Source organism: Rattus rattus, chromosome 4, assembly GCF_011064425.1.
Source record: "Rattus rattus isolate New Zealand chromosome 4, Rrattus_CSIRO_v1, whole genome shotgun sequence".
In the NCBI taxonomy this organism is placed as follows: domain Eukaryota; kingdom Metazoa; phylum Chordata; class Mammalia; order Rodentia; family Muridae; genus Rattus; species Rattus rattus.
Genome location: NC_046157.1, coordinates 79,507,859 through 79,515,088, shown reverse-complemented (window position 1 = coordinate 79,515,088; position 7,230 = coordinate 79,507,859). Strand labels below are relative to the sequence as shown.

Here is a 7,230-nt window from a genome sequence, read left to right as displayed (position 1 = left end):
TGGAGCACGTGTCTTTTTTATATGTTGGGGCATCTTTTGGGTATATGCCCAAGAGAGGTATAGCTGGATCCTCAGGCAGTTCAATGTCCAATTTTCTGAGGAACCTCCAGACTGATTTCCAGAATGGTTGTACCAGTCTGCAACCCCACCAACAATGGAGGAGTGTTCCTCTTTCTCCGCATCCTCGCCAGCATTTGCTATCACCTGAGTTTTTGATCTTAGCCATTCTCACTGGTGTGAGGTGAAATCTCAGGGTTGTTTTGATTTGCATTTCCCTGATGACTAAGGATGTTGAACATTTCTTTAGGTGTTTCTCAGCCATTCGGCATTCCTCAGCTGTGAATTCTTTGTTTAGCTCTGAACCCCATTTTTTAATAGGGTTATTTGTCTCCCTGCGGTCTAACTTTTTGAGTTCTTTGTATATTTTATGTACCACATTTTTTAATCGGATTATTTGGTTAATGTGTAGTTTCTTGAGCACTTTATATATTTTTGGAAATTAGCCCTCTGCAGAGTTGGTGAAAATCTTTTCCATTCTGTAGGCTGCTATTTTTGTCAAATTGATGTGGGTTTTTCAGTTTGATGAGATCCCATTCATTAGCTGTTGATCTTAGTACCTGTGCTATCAGTGTTCTGTTCAGGGAGTTGTCTCCTGGGCGATGTGTGCATTCAAGTCTATCTCTCATCCCTCTATTTTCTGGCTTTCCTGTCATATATTTCTGACTTCTTTATAAAAGAACAGGTGTCCATGTGTGTGGATTATGTCTAGATATTTTATTCAATTCCATTAACTGTTCTGTCTGTTTTTATGACAATACCATGTAGTTTTTATTACTATATAGTTCTGTAGTAGGGGACTTGGAAATCAGGAAGTTCTTTTTACTGGACAAATTGTTTGAGCTATTTTGGCTTCTTGTTTTTTCATGTGAAATTGAGTATTGGTCTTTCAAGGTCTATAAAGTTTGTATTAGAATTCTGGTGGGGATCAGGTTGAATCTAAGATTTCTCTTGTTAAGATATGGCCCATTTTATTTACTATGTTAATCCTACCAATTTATGAGCATGGGAGATCTTTTATATTTTCTGATCTTTTCCTCAATTTTTTATTTAAACACTTGAAGTTCTTGTCACACAAGTCTTTCGTTTGCTTTGGTTAGAGTTACATGAAGATATTTTATCTTATTTGTGGCTACTGGAAGACTGTTATTTTTCCTGGTTTTTCTTTTTCAGCCTTGTTTATCCTTTGTATAAAGGATGGACACTATTTTTAGTTAATCTTATATCTAGCCACTTTCCTGAAGATGCTTATCAGCTGTAGGAATTCCTTGGTATAATTTTTGGGGTTGCTTATGTATACTATCATAGTATCTGCAAATAATTATACTTTGCCTTCTTCCTTTTCAATTTGTATCCCCTTGATCTTCTCTAGCTGTCTTTTGCTCTAGCTTGAACTTCAAGCACTATATTGAATAGATATTTTTGTTTTGGATTTTAGTGGAATTGCTTTATATTTCTCTCCATTTAATTTGATATTGGCTATTGGCTTGCTGTAAATTGCCTTGTTATGTTTAGGTATGCCCCTTGTCTCTTGTATTCTTGATCTCTTCAAGACTTTTATCGTGAAGGTATTGGATTTTGTCAAAGACTTTTTCAGCATATCCTGAGATGATCATGTAGTTTTTCTTTCTTCAGTTTGTTTATATAATGGATTCCTGCATTATAAACCTACTTGATCATAGTAGATGATATTTATGGTCTGTACTTGAATTCAGTTTGTGAGTATTTTATTATTTTTTCTGTATAAAGCTTCAAGGAGGGAAATTGGTCTGTAATTCTCTTTGTTGAATCTTTATGCAGTTTGGGTATCAAAGCTAATAAAATAATTTTGGTAATGTTCATTCTGTTTTTATTTTTGTGGAATAATTTGAGGAGTATTGGCATTAGAAAGTCTGGTAGAATTCTGTGGTAAAACTGTCTGGACTTGGGATTTTTGGTTGGGAAAATTTTAGTAACTGCTTATATTTCCTTAGCTGTTAGAGGTCTATTTAAATGGTTTATTTTATCTTGATTTAACTTTGGTAAGGGGTATCTATCTAGAATATTTTCCATTTCTTTTAGGTTTTCCAATTTTATACAGTATATATTTTTGAAGTATGATCTAATGATTCTTTGGATTTTCTCAGTATCTGTTGTTATGTCCCATTTTCCTTTTCTGATCTTGTTAATTTGATATTTTATCTCTGCCTTTTAGTTAGTTTTGATAAGTGTTTGTCTATCTCGTTGATTTTATTAAAGAACCAATTCTTTGTTTCATTGATTCTTTGTATCGTTCTCTTTGTTTCTATTTTATTTGTTTCAGCCCTGATTTTGATTATTTTCTGCTATAAGATCTCTCTTATTTTCTTATTTTCTGTATGAGATCTCTCTAGGTACCAAGAGGTGCTGAGAAGAATATATATATATTCTTTTATGAATATATATATTATTTTATGAATATATATATATTCTTTTTTATGAATGTGGGTGCCCTTGCATTTGGAGCATAAATGTTGAAAATTGAGAGTTCATCTTGGTAGATTTTTCCTTTGATGAGTACAAAGTGTACTTCCTTGTCTTTTTGATAACTTTTGGTTGAAAGCCAATATTATTTGATATTAGAATGGCTACTCCAGCTTGTTTCTTGGGACCATTTACTTGGAAAATTGTTTTCCAGCCTTTTACTCCAAGGTAGTGTCTGTCTTTGTCACTGAGGTGCATTTCTTGTATGCAGCAAAATGCTGAGTTCTGTTTACATATTCAATCAGTTAGTCTATGTATTTTTATTGCGGGAATTGAGTCTATTGATATTAAGAGATATTAAGGAAAAGTGATTATTGCTTCCTGTTATTTTTGTTGTTAGAGGTGGAATTATGTTTGTGTGGCTATCTTCTTTTTGGTTTGTTGTAAGGAGATTACTTTTTTGCTTTTTCTAGGGTGTAGTTTCTCTCCTTGTGTTGGAGTTTTCCATCTATTATCCTTTTTAGGGCTGGATTTGTGGAAAGATATTGTGTAAATTTGGTTTTGTCGTGGAATATCTTGGTTTCCCCATCTATGTTAATTGAGTGTTTTGCTGGATATTGTACATTGATGTCATTAGGCAGGTAAAGGCAGGTACAGGATAGAACAATGCCTGTCATTGGATGAGAAGGAAGGATGGGCAGGAGAAATGTTTTAGAGAGGTGGAGGAGGCCAGAATGAGGAAAAGGCAGCTAAGAGAACATGGTGGCCAACATTATGATTCTCCTCTGTGCATAGTTATAGGTCGTTATGACTATTCTTTTTTTTTTAAAGATTTATTCATTTATTATATATAAGTACACTGTAGCTGTCTTCAGATACACCAGAAGAGGGCATCAGATCTCTTTACAGATTGTTGTGAGCCACCATGTGGTTGCTGGGAATTGAACTCAGGACCTCTGGAAGAGCAGTCGGGGCTCTTAACCACTGAGTCATCTCTCCAACCCCCAACTATTCTTTTGCTTTTCAGAGCTGAGGACCGAACCCAGGGCCTTGCGCTTGCTAGGCAAGCACTCTACCACTGAGTTAAATCCCCAACCCCTGTTATGACTATTCTTAAGGCATGGGTGTGTACAGGACTTTGTGTTATCTAGATGGGTAAATTATATTTTATCAATTGGATCAGAGGATATTGTGTGATGTGTTCTTTCATGTGTTGACTTAATTGAGTTTAAGAGAGTATATGGTGGTAGGATGCACCAGGCCTGTCGTGGAATTGGGATGTGTAAACCTGGCATGGTGGGAGAACTGGGTTCTGATGATGCTAAGTTGTCTTCATTTCTGTTACTTAGGTTCTTGTGCTTGCCTCTTGCCATCTGCTTATCTCTGATGTTGGTTGGTCTTGCTGTGTCTGACTGGAGCTTGTCCCTCCTGTAGGCCTACAAGCCTGTGAGCCTGTGATCTTAGGAGTGAGAGTGTTCCCGGGAGACCATCTCTTTCAGGGCAGGTTTTGGGTCTGAGAGGTGAGGGACAGCCACAGCTCTGGGCACAGATGGAGACCAGAAGTGTCCTTTCCTAGTCCACCTTGAGGCTTCTGCACCTGTGTACTCTTGGTAGGTCTCTCCTTGGGGAAGACATTTTTCTTGCTCTCAGCATTCCTTAGTCACCTGTAGTTCTCTGTTTAGGGTTGAGGCCCCATGAGATATCCCTTTTTCATGTGTAGAAGGATTGTAAAGTCAAACTAAGTTAAAAACTTCCTTAGATTGTAAAGTCAGACTAAGTTAAAAACTTTCTTATTCCACGAGGGAATAAATAACCAGGGGCACAGTTAGTCACAAATCTGAACAAAGCAAAACCAAACTTTAACAGTGTAAAAAGTTCAGTTACTATCTCATGATCCTCTGGGCTACAAAGGGCTCCATTTCTCTAGTCCTGCTGTTCATAGCACATGAGGAAGCCCAAGCCTGCCTCACTGTACAGCTGCTGTTGCTTTTGGCAGTCTTTTGATGGTCCTGACATCTTCAAAATGCTGTGGTCTCCACTGCAGCTGGACTGCACCTTTACCCATTGCTTCTACTAGGTTTTCTTTAGGGTCTTAGCCCCTGTCATGTGGTGCCATGCCTCAAGTTCTCTCCATGATCCCTTTATTCCTAGGACTTCTGCTTCAACTGTAGGTACACACTCACTAATATCCTCTCCTAACTCTCATGGTACCAAGCCTCAGCTGCTGAACATGACCCCTCTATACCTTCAAAGCCAGTAACCCTCAGGAAATGCTTATATATTGCCAAGTTCAGGTGGCAGCACAAAGTAGATCCTTGGTCCCTTCTGACTACAGGTTTTGTGTGCTGACTCTGAGGAAACATTTCCTAGGATTTCCTCTCAGTGGTCCTGGTACCTTTTCCATTACAACTGACTCTTTAGCTTCATTGACCAGCATTCATTGCCCCAGAAAAGCAGAGGTTGCATTTTAGTGGTTCTTAACCCAAAGTATCAGTGGCCCAGTTAGAGTCTTTAAGACATTTTCAAAACTTCCCTCTCAAATCACAAGCAAGGCCTCCATTAATCTGTACAGATCTCAACATTATTATCTAAGTTCTCACAATTGTTCACTAAACTCTCAGTGGCTTTTCCAGCCAGAGGTTCAAATATCAGCATAACTTTCTTCAAAACATATGGTCAGATCTGTCACAGTGATGCCCCACAACTTGGTACCAATTTCCATTTTAGTTAGCTTTCTATTGCTTTCACAAAATGTTATGACCAAAAGCATGTTGGGGAGTGTCTTAGATAGGGTTTCCATTGCTATGAACAGACACCACAATGAAGGCAACTCTTATAAAGGACACGATTTAATTGGGGCTAGGTTATAATTTCAGAGGTTGCCAGGAGCCATCCCTGGAGGGGGTCTTCTTTCTTGTCAGTTCTTCTTGAGGCAACAGAGAGCATCGACAGAGGGTAAGACTTTGTTTTATGAGATATTTAGGGTTGCTGTATAATAAAAAAATGTTTACCTTTTACTGTATAATAGAAAGTCTAGAGCTTCCTCTCCTTTCCTGGCTGGAACCATGGAGGCTGTACCAGAGAAGAAAAAGAGGGCTGCTGCTGCACCAGGAACCCTTAAGCAAAAGGTTCCCACTGAGCTAGAAACCCTTAAGAAAAAGTCAAGGAATTTCTCAGCATTGAAGGTGAAGCACCTGAGGAAGAAGTTTGCCCTGAAGACATTGCAAAAGGCAAGGAGGAAGCTCATCTATGAGAAGGCAAAGCACTATCACAAGGAGTACAGACAGATGTACTGGACTGAGATTCGCATGGCTAGGATGGCAAGGAAAGCTGGGAACTTCTATGTGCCCGCAGAACCAAAATTGGCCTTTGTCATCAGAATCTGAGGTATACCAGTGGAGTTAGCCCAAAAGGTGCACAAGGTATTGCATCTGCTTCGTCTTTGGCAGATCCTCAATGGCACCTTTGTTAAGCTCAACAAGGCTTCAATTAACATGCTAAGGATTGTGGAACCATACATTGCATGGGGGTACCCCAACCTGAAGTCAGTAAATGAGCTCATCTACAAGTGAGGCTCTGGCAAAATCAATAAAAAACAGATTGCCTTGACAGATAATTCCTTGATTGCTTGATCTCTTGGTAAATTTGGCATCATCTGCATGGAGGATCTAATTCACGAGATCTATATACACTTGGGACAAGCTTCAAAGAAGCAAATAACTTCCTATGGCCCTTCAAACTATCTTCCCCACGAGGTGGAATGAAGAAAAAGACAACTCACTTTGTAGAAGGTGGAAATGCTGGTAACAGGGAAGACCAGATAAACAGGCTTATTAGACAGATGAACTAAGGTATTGTCTGTGGTATTTTTACAGTCTGGTCAGTTAATAAACAGTCACAGCTTGGCAAATTGAAAAAAAAGTCTAAGTTACTATGCTACTGTAGCTGACTTACTTATCTAAGTTACTGCTACCATAGCTGACCTGCCTTTTGTGTTCCTCTGAGGCCAGGAACTGCAGTCTCTGGCACTTAGCACCTCATTCTTGAACAGCTGGAGATAAGGGTTAATTGCTAGAGCCTTTTCCCCTTTGTCCAGATGTCTCTTGTTTGTGGGGCTAGGGGAAAGTTTGGAACATTAAACTTCTATTGAATCAAGAGAAGTGAATAGCACTTGCAGAAGGAAAAAAATTTACATAGGCAAGTATGCATAAACTCATGTAAGTTCCTATACGGATTCATGAATGTGCATTTATGCATTTCCACTAACACCAGTTGGGTCCAGCTTGCACGCATTCTCACAATTACATTTGTACACACACACACACACACACACACACACACGCATACATTCTCACAATTACATACTTATACACACACATCCATACTTACATATGCATATGGAGCAAAAGACCAAGCACCAGTGCATAAAGAACTCACTCATTCTGGATGAAAAATGAGCTCCAATCTTTGTTGCATAGAGAAAGAAAAAGCTTCTACCCTTTTAATGCTAAATGAATTAAACTCAAGTTTGTAAGAAAAAAGCTTGTTCCTTTTAATAAAATTAAGCCTGCCTTGTTATTAAGAAGGGACCTGTTCTGTGCCATGGTAAGGAGAAGCCTGCCTGTTCCTTCTGCTCTCTGCAGCTGCTACTTTCCTCTCCCTCTGCATTCTGCACATTGCTCTCTTTGTACTTTCCACTCTGCATTCTCTTCCTAATCTTGCTCTCTCCTC

The 7,230-nt window shown here is 38.8% G+C and overlaps 1 pseudogene; it reads left to right on the top strand.

Annotated features, from left to right (window-relative positions):
• The first annotated feature begins 5,564 nt into the window (after positions 1 to 5,564).
• LOC116898025 lies at positions 5,565 to 6,349 on the top strand (annotated as a pseudogene).
• Positions 6,350 to 7,230: the final 881 nt, after the last annotated feature.